We start from the raw sequence: 7,102 nt of genomic DNA on the forward strand, positions 1-7,102 counted from the left end.
TCCCGGACCGGGGCACGAACCCGCGTCCCCTGCATCGGCAGGCGGATTCTCAACCACTGCGCCACCAGGGAAGCCCCAAATTCTTAATAATGTTCTCTTTGAACTTGCGTCTCGTGTGTGGAGTCCAACAGGACCATGAAGCATGCGCACAAACAGAGAAGGGATGCCTGGCGGCCGTGTGCGCACGCTCAAGTTCAAGCCCACAGACGTGACAGGCGGCAGCAAGCCACTGATTTGCATTAAAGCCTATTGGGGAGTTATTAGATTATTTCTAAGAGTTCAGAATTTCTGGGTTTGAGAACTACTGCAGCACTGCCAAGCACATTTCCATGGTATAAATTTACATTTACAATTAAATTCAGACTTAACACAGAACTGATTTGTATGAAGGGTTAAAACTTCTTAGAAAAATTGTCCCACAAGAATCACCAGCTCTAGATGTACTAAAATTTACATTTCAAAATAATTTGTCAGAAATTTATCTCAATGTTGTCATAGCTTATAAAATACTCTTTTTTAAATTGAGGTGTACAGCAAAGTGATTCAGTCATATATATATATATATATATATATATACGTATGTATACACACACATTCTTTTTTTATATTCTTTTCCATGATGGTTTATCACAGGATATTGAATAGAGTTCCCTGTACTGTACAGTAGGGCCTTGTTGTCTATCCATTCTATATATAAAAGCTCACATCTGCTCACCCCAGCCTCCCAATCCATCCCTCCCCCAAAGCACTCCCCCTTGGCAACCACAAGTCTGTTCTCTATGTCCGTGAGTCTGTTACTGTTTTGTAGATAAGTTTATTTGTGTCATATTTTAGATTCCACATATAAGTGATATCATATGGTATTTGTCTTTCTCTTTCTGATTTACTTCACTTAGTATAATAATCTCTAGGTCCATCCATGTTGCTGCAAATGGCATAATTTCATTCTTTTTTAAGGCCGAGTAGTATTCTGTTGTATATATGTACCACATCTTCTTGTTTCCATGTCTTGGCTATTGTGAATAATGCTGCTATGAACATAGGGGTGCATGTATCTTTTTGAATTATAGTTTTGTCTGGATATAGGCCCAGGAGTGGGATTGTTGGATCGTATGGTAGTTCTGTTTTTAGTTTTCTGAGGAACCTCCATACTGTTCTCCACAGTGGCTGTACCAACTTACCTTCCCACCAACAGTGCAAGAGGGTTCCCTCTTCTCCACACCCTCTCCAGCGTTTGTTATTTGTAGACTTTTTAATGATGGCCATTCTGACTGGTGTGAGGTGATACCTCATTGCAGTTTTGATTTGCATTTCTCTGATAATTAGTGATGTTGGGCAGCTTTTCATGTGCCTGTTCACCATCTGTTAAAATGCTCTTAAGAGCTAATAGTTGCATCAGCAAAAGGATCCTTCTCAAAATGAAGAATTAGCAAAAATTATTTGCAATCTTGCATTTGAAAAGAGCGACTGATGTTGCTTTCAATTATATCAATTGAAAATGAACCTGCTGAGGGCAGAAACAGAGACACAGATGTAGAGAACAAACGTATGGACACCAAGGGGGGAAAGCGGAGCGGGGGTGGTGGTGGAATGAATTGGGCGATTGGGATTGACATGTAAACACTGATGTGTATAAAATGGATGACGAGTAAGAACCTGCTGTATAAAAAATAAATAAAAGAAAATTCAAAAAAAGAAAATGAAGCTGCTGAAAGTAAAAATTGTGCCAGCCTAATAAATGAACTTGTGGAAAAGTGAGCCGGAATCGTCTTGTGATTAGAATGTCACATTAATAAAATATTGTCATGTATTGTATTATATACAATTATGATACCAAAGATATTATTTTTTGCAATTTAAGTTTATGTTTTTATTCACCTGTCACTATTACTCCTAATATATATTGTCATTCATAAAATATTTTTAAAGAAAAAGCTTTATATTTTAGTGCCTGTAACTGTACTTCTTTTCTTGCTTTCTAAAATTAGGGGCCCTGCATTTTCATTTTGTATTGAATCCTACAAATCATGTCACTGAACCTAGGTATGAGGATGGTATGATGAGGGAGTCCAGGCCTCATATACTTGGTTTCCTTTTTTCCTTCTGAAAAGTTAGAGGCAAGAAAATGGGGGTCGTGGGGGAATAGAAGCAGGGTGGATTCTGAGTGTTGGCGCCAGGGAGAGTTTTAAAGGTTTAAAATGTCAGGTGGGGAATCAGTAAGGGAATGGAGCACTTTGTCCAAGGGCTTTAAAATACTTTCAATTGATAATTTCTGTAAGGTTTTTGTTTGTTTGTTTTTTGTTTTTTGACTACAGCTATACTATTCATTTTACGGCCAGTCATAAAGAAAATTACATTTGGGAATTATCCTATTCCTGCCAAAACATTTGCTGGGTTTCATATCATGTTGTAAAAAGTGGAATACAATTAGCTTGACTCGATATGAGTCAAGCTAATTGTATTCCGGGTAAATCCGTGGTGTGCTAGGGTCTCATCTGCTGTAGATGACAGAGAGTCAGTGTAAAAGTGTGGTGTAAACTGTAAAGCCTTTTAGGTACTGTAGTCATTACCTTTAGTTTTAGTAAATGGTCTCTAAAATGTGAATTTTAAAAATGTATTTATGTTTGTAAAAGTAGAATTTTCCAAATTATAAAATTGGCATATGCTCTTTGTTGAAAATTTGAAAATTTTGTCACATAGAGAAAAAGATGACTCACAGGTCCGTCTTTCAAAGCTCACTACTGTTATCATTTTGATATGTGTTCTTACAGATTTTTCCTAGCAAATGAATTAGAATGCACTTGTGATCATATATTTACGTGTTATATAAATTCTTCATAAAAATCATTTTAATATTTATATGATTGCTGTTCGTGTTGCTCTGTCACACATGATTTATCCATTTACCTGTTGTGGGGCATTTAGGTTGTTTTCAACTTTTTGTGTAATTTCTTTATATAACTACCTGAAGATTCCTCATTAAATTTCATTGCAATTAAAATATTTCTAAAACTAAACTAAATTTAATTATATTCCATTTCTCTGCCTGTCGCTCCTTTTCCCCCCTTTTTAACAAACACAGAAAAATGTGACCCACTGACCTATTGGAATCTTAGTTACTAAGACCACTGCGCGTAAAAAAAAAATTATTCTTGGAAGGTGAAAAAACACTAAGGCTAACCTCACAGGAAATTACCTTTATGAACTTATTTTCTGTTATACGGCCTCTCAATTGAAATGCCTGAGAATTTCTTAGCAGGGAAGAAAGGCAAAGATTCAGGTATTGCATGATAGGTGAATTAATTAATCAGTGCAGGAGGGAACACAGGCTGGAAACAGGCTGAGGGTCCCTGACAGATATAATAAGCTGTTTCTGTCACCTCCAAACTATTTAAATGTAAATAGGTCATTTGGAAGCACATTGAGATTTTCCCAAATGACCACTCTAACTAGGAATGTTTCTCTCTCTCTCTCTCTCTCTATTCAGCTCAGTCTAACCATACTGGCTGTTCCAGGAAATTTATTTTGTGGTCAGTAGACTTGAAAGAGTTAAAGCTCTTTGCAAACGCCCTGCTCGTATTTGGGATTAGTTTACTGTGCAACAGGCATCTGGCTGATTAGAGCTTCAGATTCGTCTGAAGAAAATTCTATGTTGCGTGCCTCCCTGAGATGCCTGCTGTCCCACCAGGGGCCCGCGCGAAAATAGCTTGGTGGAGTAAACTTATTTTTGTCTTTTTCTTGCCATGAGTTTCCCCCAGAAGAGCTGCCCTTTTCTAAAATGAGGTTGAGGTCGACTAGCCATTTACGAGATTTGACAAGGGACTAATTGGTACTGTAAGTTGATTGGGAGCATATCTATTTTTATTTTAAAAATCACATACCAAGAAGCACTTGTTTGGCGGCTAGCTTGTCAAACGACTTTCCCCAACCATGGCGTTACCTTGTGGCTGCTGCGTAGGGACACGAGTCTTTATCGCTGCTGGCAATTGGGCCCATCGCCATCAGTGTCACTCAGCTACATGATCTGACACGGTTTTACAGGCGGAGGCAAGACAGCACAGGAACCCTGACCTCTTGTTTTCACAGATGTGTCTTCCTTAATTTTTCAAGTTAGAGGCTAGGACCAAAATGCATTTGCAGGCGTTTCCTTTGAGGGTTAAGCACCATGAAGGCAGGAGCCACCTAAGGAGGCTTCATGGGGAAACCCAGACAAGGATTAGGTGTTGCTGTAGGACTGTAGGAGGGGAGGGGGAGTGTTACAGGCCGAGAGAATCAAACGAACGAACACGTGACAGCTGGAAAGAGCCTGAAAGACGGGTGAAATCAGCCAGACAGAGAAGGTGGGAGGAGTCTCCGACAGAGGTCGTAGCATGCGTGAAGCACAAGTCGTATCCCGGGTGAGAACTCCTTTAGACTGGCCTCGGTGGGAAGGAGGGCATCGTTATAGGTTCCTCAGGATAGTACCATGAACCCAGCTGCACAAGGCAGAAATCTCATTCTCCCCCTCGCCCCAGCTTTGAGATATAATTAACAATTTAAAATTGTATATATTTACGGGTCCAACCAGATGATTTGCTCTATGTATACATTGTGAAATACGCACCATGATCTAATTAACCTATCCATCACCTCACGTACTTCCCAATTTCTCTCTTCCTCTCTTTCATTTCTGTGCTGATCGCATTTAAGTTCTACCTGCTTAGCAAATTTCAAATAGACAGCACAGTACCCGTAGCTAGAATCTCATTGTTGCATGTTACATCTCCAGAACATGCTCACTGCAGGGTCGCTCTCGATCCCTTCTTCTCCCTTCCTGCCCGTTGTCCGTCGCTAGGTCTCGTTGATTTCACCTTCTCAGTGCTTCTCCAGTCCACCCACCGCTGACATCTGCATAGCCACCAGTCATCACCATCCCACCCAGAGCTCCGCCGAGGATGCCTGACTGCCGCCCCTGCCTCCAGTCTGCTGCCTCCCCTGCTGCCAGGAGCCGTTGTTTCTCAGACAGAAGTCCGATCACATCAGTCCTGGGTTTGAAACACTCCGATAATTTCCTATAGCTCTTGGGATGAAGGCTGAAATGACAGTCGCGGCCAGAAAGGCTGTGTCAATCTAAGCTCTCCGAGAAGCAGCTGCTGAGATGGGATTAGACGTGAAAGACGTTTACTGGGGAGAATGCCTGTGAAGAGTAAAGGGGAGGGTGATTGGAGAGACCCTGGAAAATTCTCTGAGTCCCTCAGGAGTGGCTTTCAAGGTCTGTAGCTCTGGGTCACTTACGGTCTCGTGAAAGACGTTTACTGGGGAGAATGCCTGTGAAGAGTAAAGGGGAGGGTGATTGGGGCTGCCACTTATGGTCTCATACTCTCCACTTGTCTTTTGTTACTTCCCGGAACAATGGCTGTTCCATGTTTCCAACCCCTCCCCAACACAGACACCCGTCTATGCCTGTTAATCTTGTCTAAAAGTTTATTTTATTCAATTTATTTATTTTATCCAAATCTGCCGATTTCTGCTGCACAGCAAAGTGACTTACTTATACATGCATACATTCTGTTTTCAAATATTCCTTTCCATTGTGGTTCACCACAGCGTGTTGAATAGCGTTCCCTGTGCTCTACAGTAGAACCTTGTTGTCTGTGCATCCGATAGATACTAGCTTACATCCGCTAACCCCAAACTCCCAGTCCCTCCCTCCCACGACCCCCTCCCCCTTGGCAACCGCAAGTCTGTTCTCTAGTCTGTGAGTCTGTTTTCTGTTTCATAGATAAGTCCATTTGTGTCCTATTTTAGATTCCACGTATAAGTGACATCGCATGGTATTTCTCTCTCTCTGTTTGACTTCCTTCACTGAGTATGATCATCTCTGGGTCCACCCATGTTGCTGCGAATGTGCGCCTATTAAGCTTTTAGTTGTCAGCTCAGTTCTCTCTTTGCTTGGAGATCTCCGTGACGGGGGCCAAATCTCCCTTTCTCATGCCCTCATAGCACTACGCTCCTTTCCTTCAGAGCATTATTTGTGTCATTATTTGATTATTGTCTGTCTTCTCCACTAGACGGTGAGGTACTTAAGAACAGAAAGCGTATCTTTTTTACTCGGGGATATGTCTCTAGTGGCTAGTGTATAGTTCATGCTCAGGATAGTTTTGCGGAAGGAGCGAATAATGAATGGATGGATGGGAGAAAGGATGCTCAATGTACCTGCTGGTACCTTGGGCACTTTTGGTCTTTTCGGCTACTTTATCTGCCTGGAGCTGATGAGAAGTTGATGACCCTGCCCTTTGATGTGACGTCTACAGAGTCGAAGAAAATGGCATTGGGTGAATTAGGGTCAGGGAAAGAATGGAAACAAAGAGCCCCATCTGAGTGCGAGGGGCTGATGAACCGAATCACGGGGGACATTTTTTTCAAAGAAATGAAGTGCATAGGTCATTTATTGGACATTTCATTTACCTGGAATGGATCAAAGGTGACTCTGAGGTCTGAAGTCAGGTGACTGGGCTCATGGAGATGCCAGTTCAGAGGCAGGGAGGCGGAAGGCAGGGCCCAAATTTGAAGACACAGATTTCTGCACGCAGCCAGGCTCTCCCAGTGGACATGGTCAGTGGGCACTTGGAGATGTAGAATGCAGCTGGTGGGAGAGGCCTGAAGTCCACGGAGGGTCCTCTCTTCCGAGAAGCCAGCCACGGCCGCTGGGTTGCAGAGTCTGGGGGGTCTGGGTTGGGCGAGGGGGTAGGGCAGCTCGCCCACACCTGCACCTGGGGTAGGGGGGAACAGGGAGATAGATGCCCGAGAGGCAGCACCATGGAGAGAAGGAAAGGTTGTTTTGGCGTCTAATGGGCCGAGCAAACAGTCAGAGGAGCTCCCAGTGCAAAGTGTCCAGGCCGAGATGTAAATTCTGGGTGGGAACTGATTGGATGGAAGCTAGGGCTCCAGAGGAGATGGAAGGTTTGAAGAGAGTGATGGAAAAGAGACCCTGGAAAATTCTCTGAGCCCCTCAGGAGTGGCTTTCAAGGTCTGTAGCTCTGGCCACAAGCCAGGGTAGGACCTTTGTGCTAGTGCCTCAGAGTAGAAGTGCTGAGAGCAGGGTTTCTAGGGAGGAGAGGGG

This window comes from Physeter macrocephalus, chromosome 10 (assembly GCF_002837175.3).
Source record: "Physeter macrocephalus isolate SW-GA chromosome 10, ASM283717v5, whole genome shotgun sequence".
Lineage (NCBI taxonomy): Eukaryota > Metazoa > Chordata > Mammalia > Artiodactyla > Physeteridae > Physeter > Physeter macrocephalus.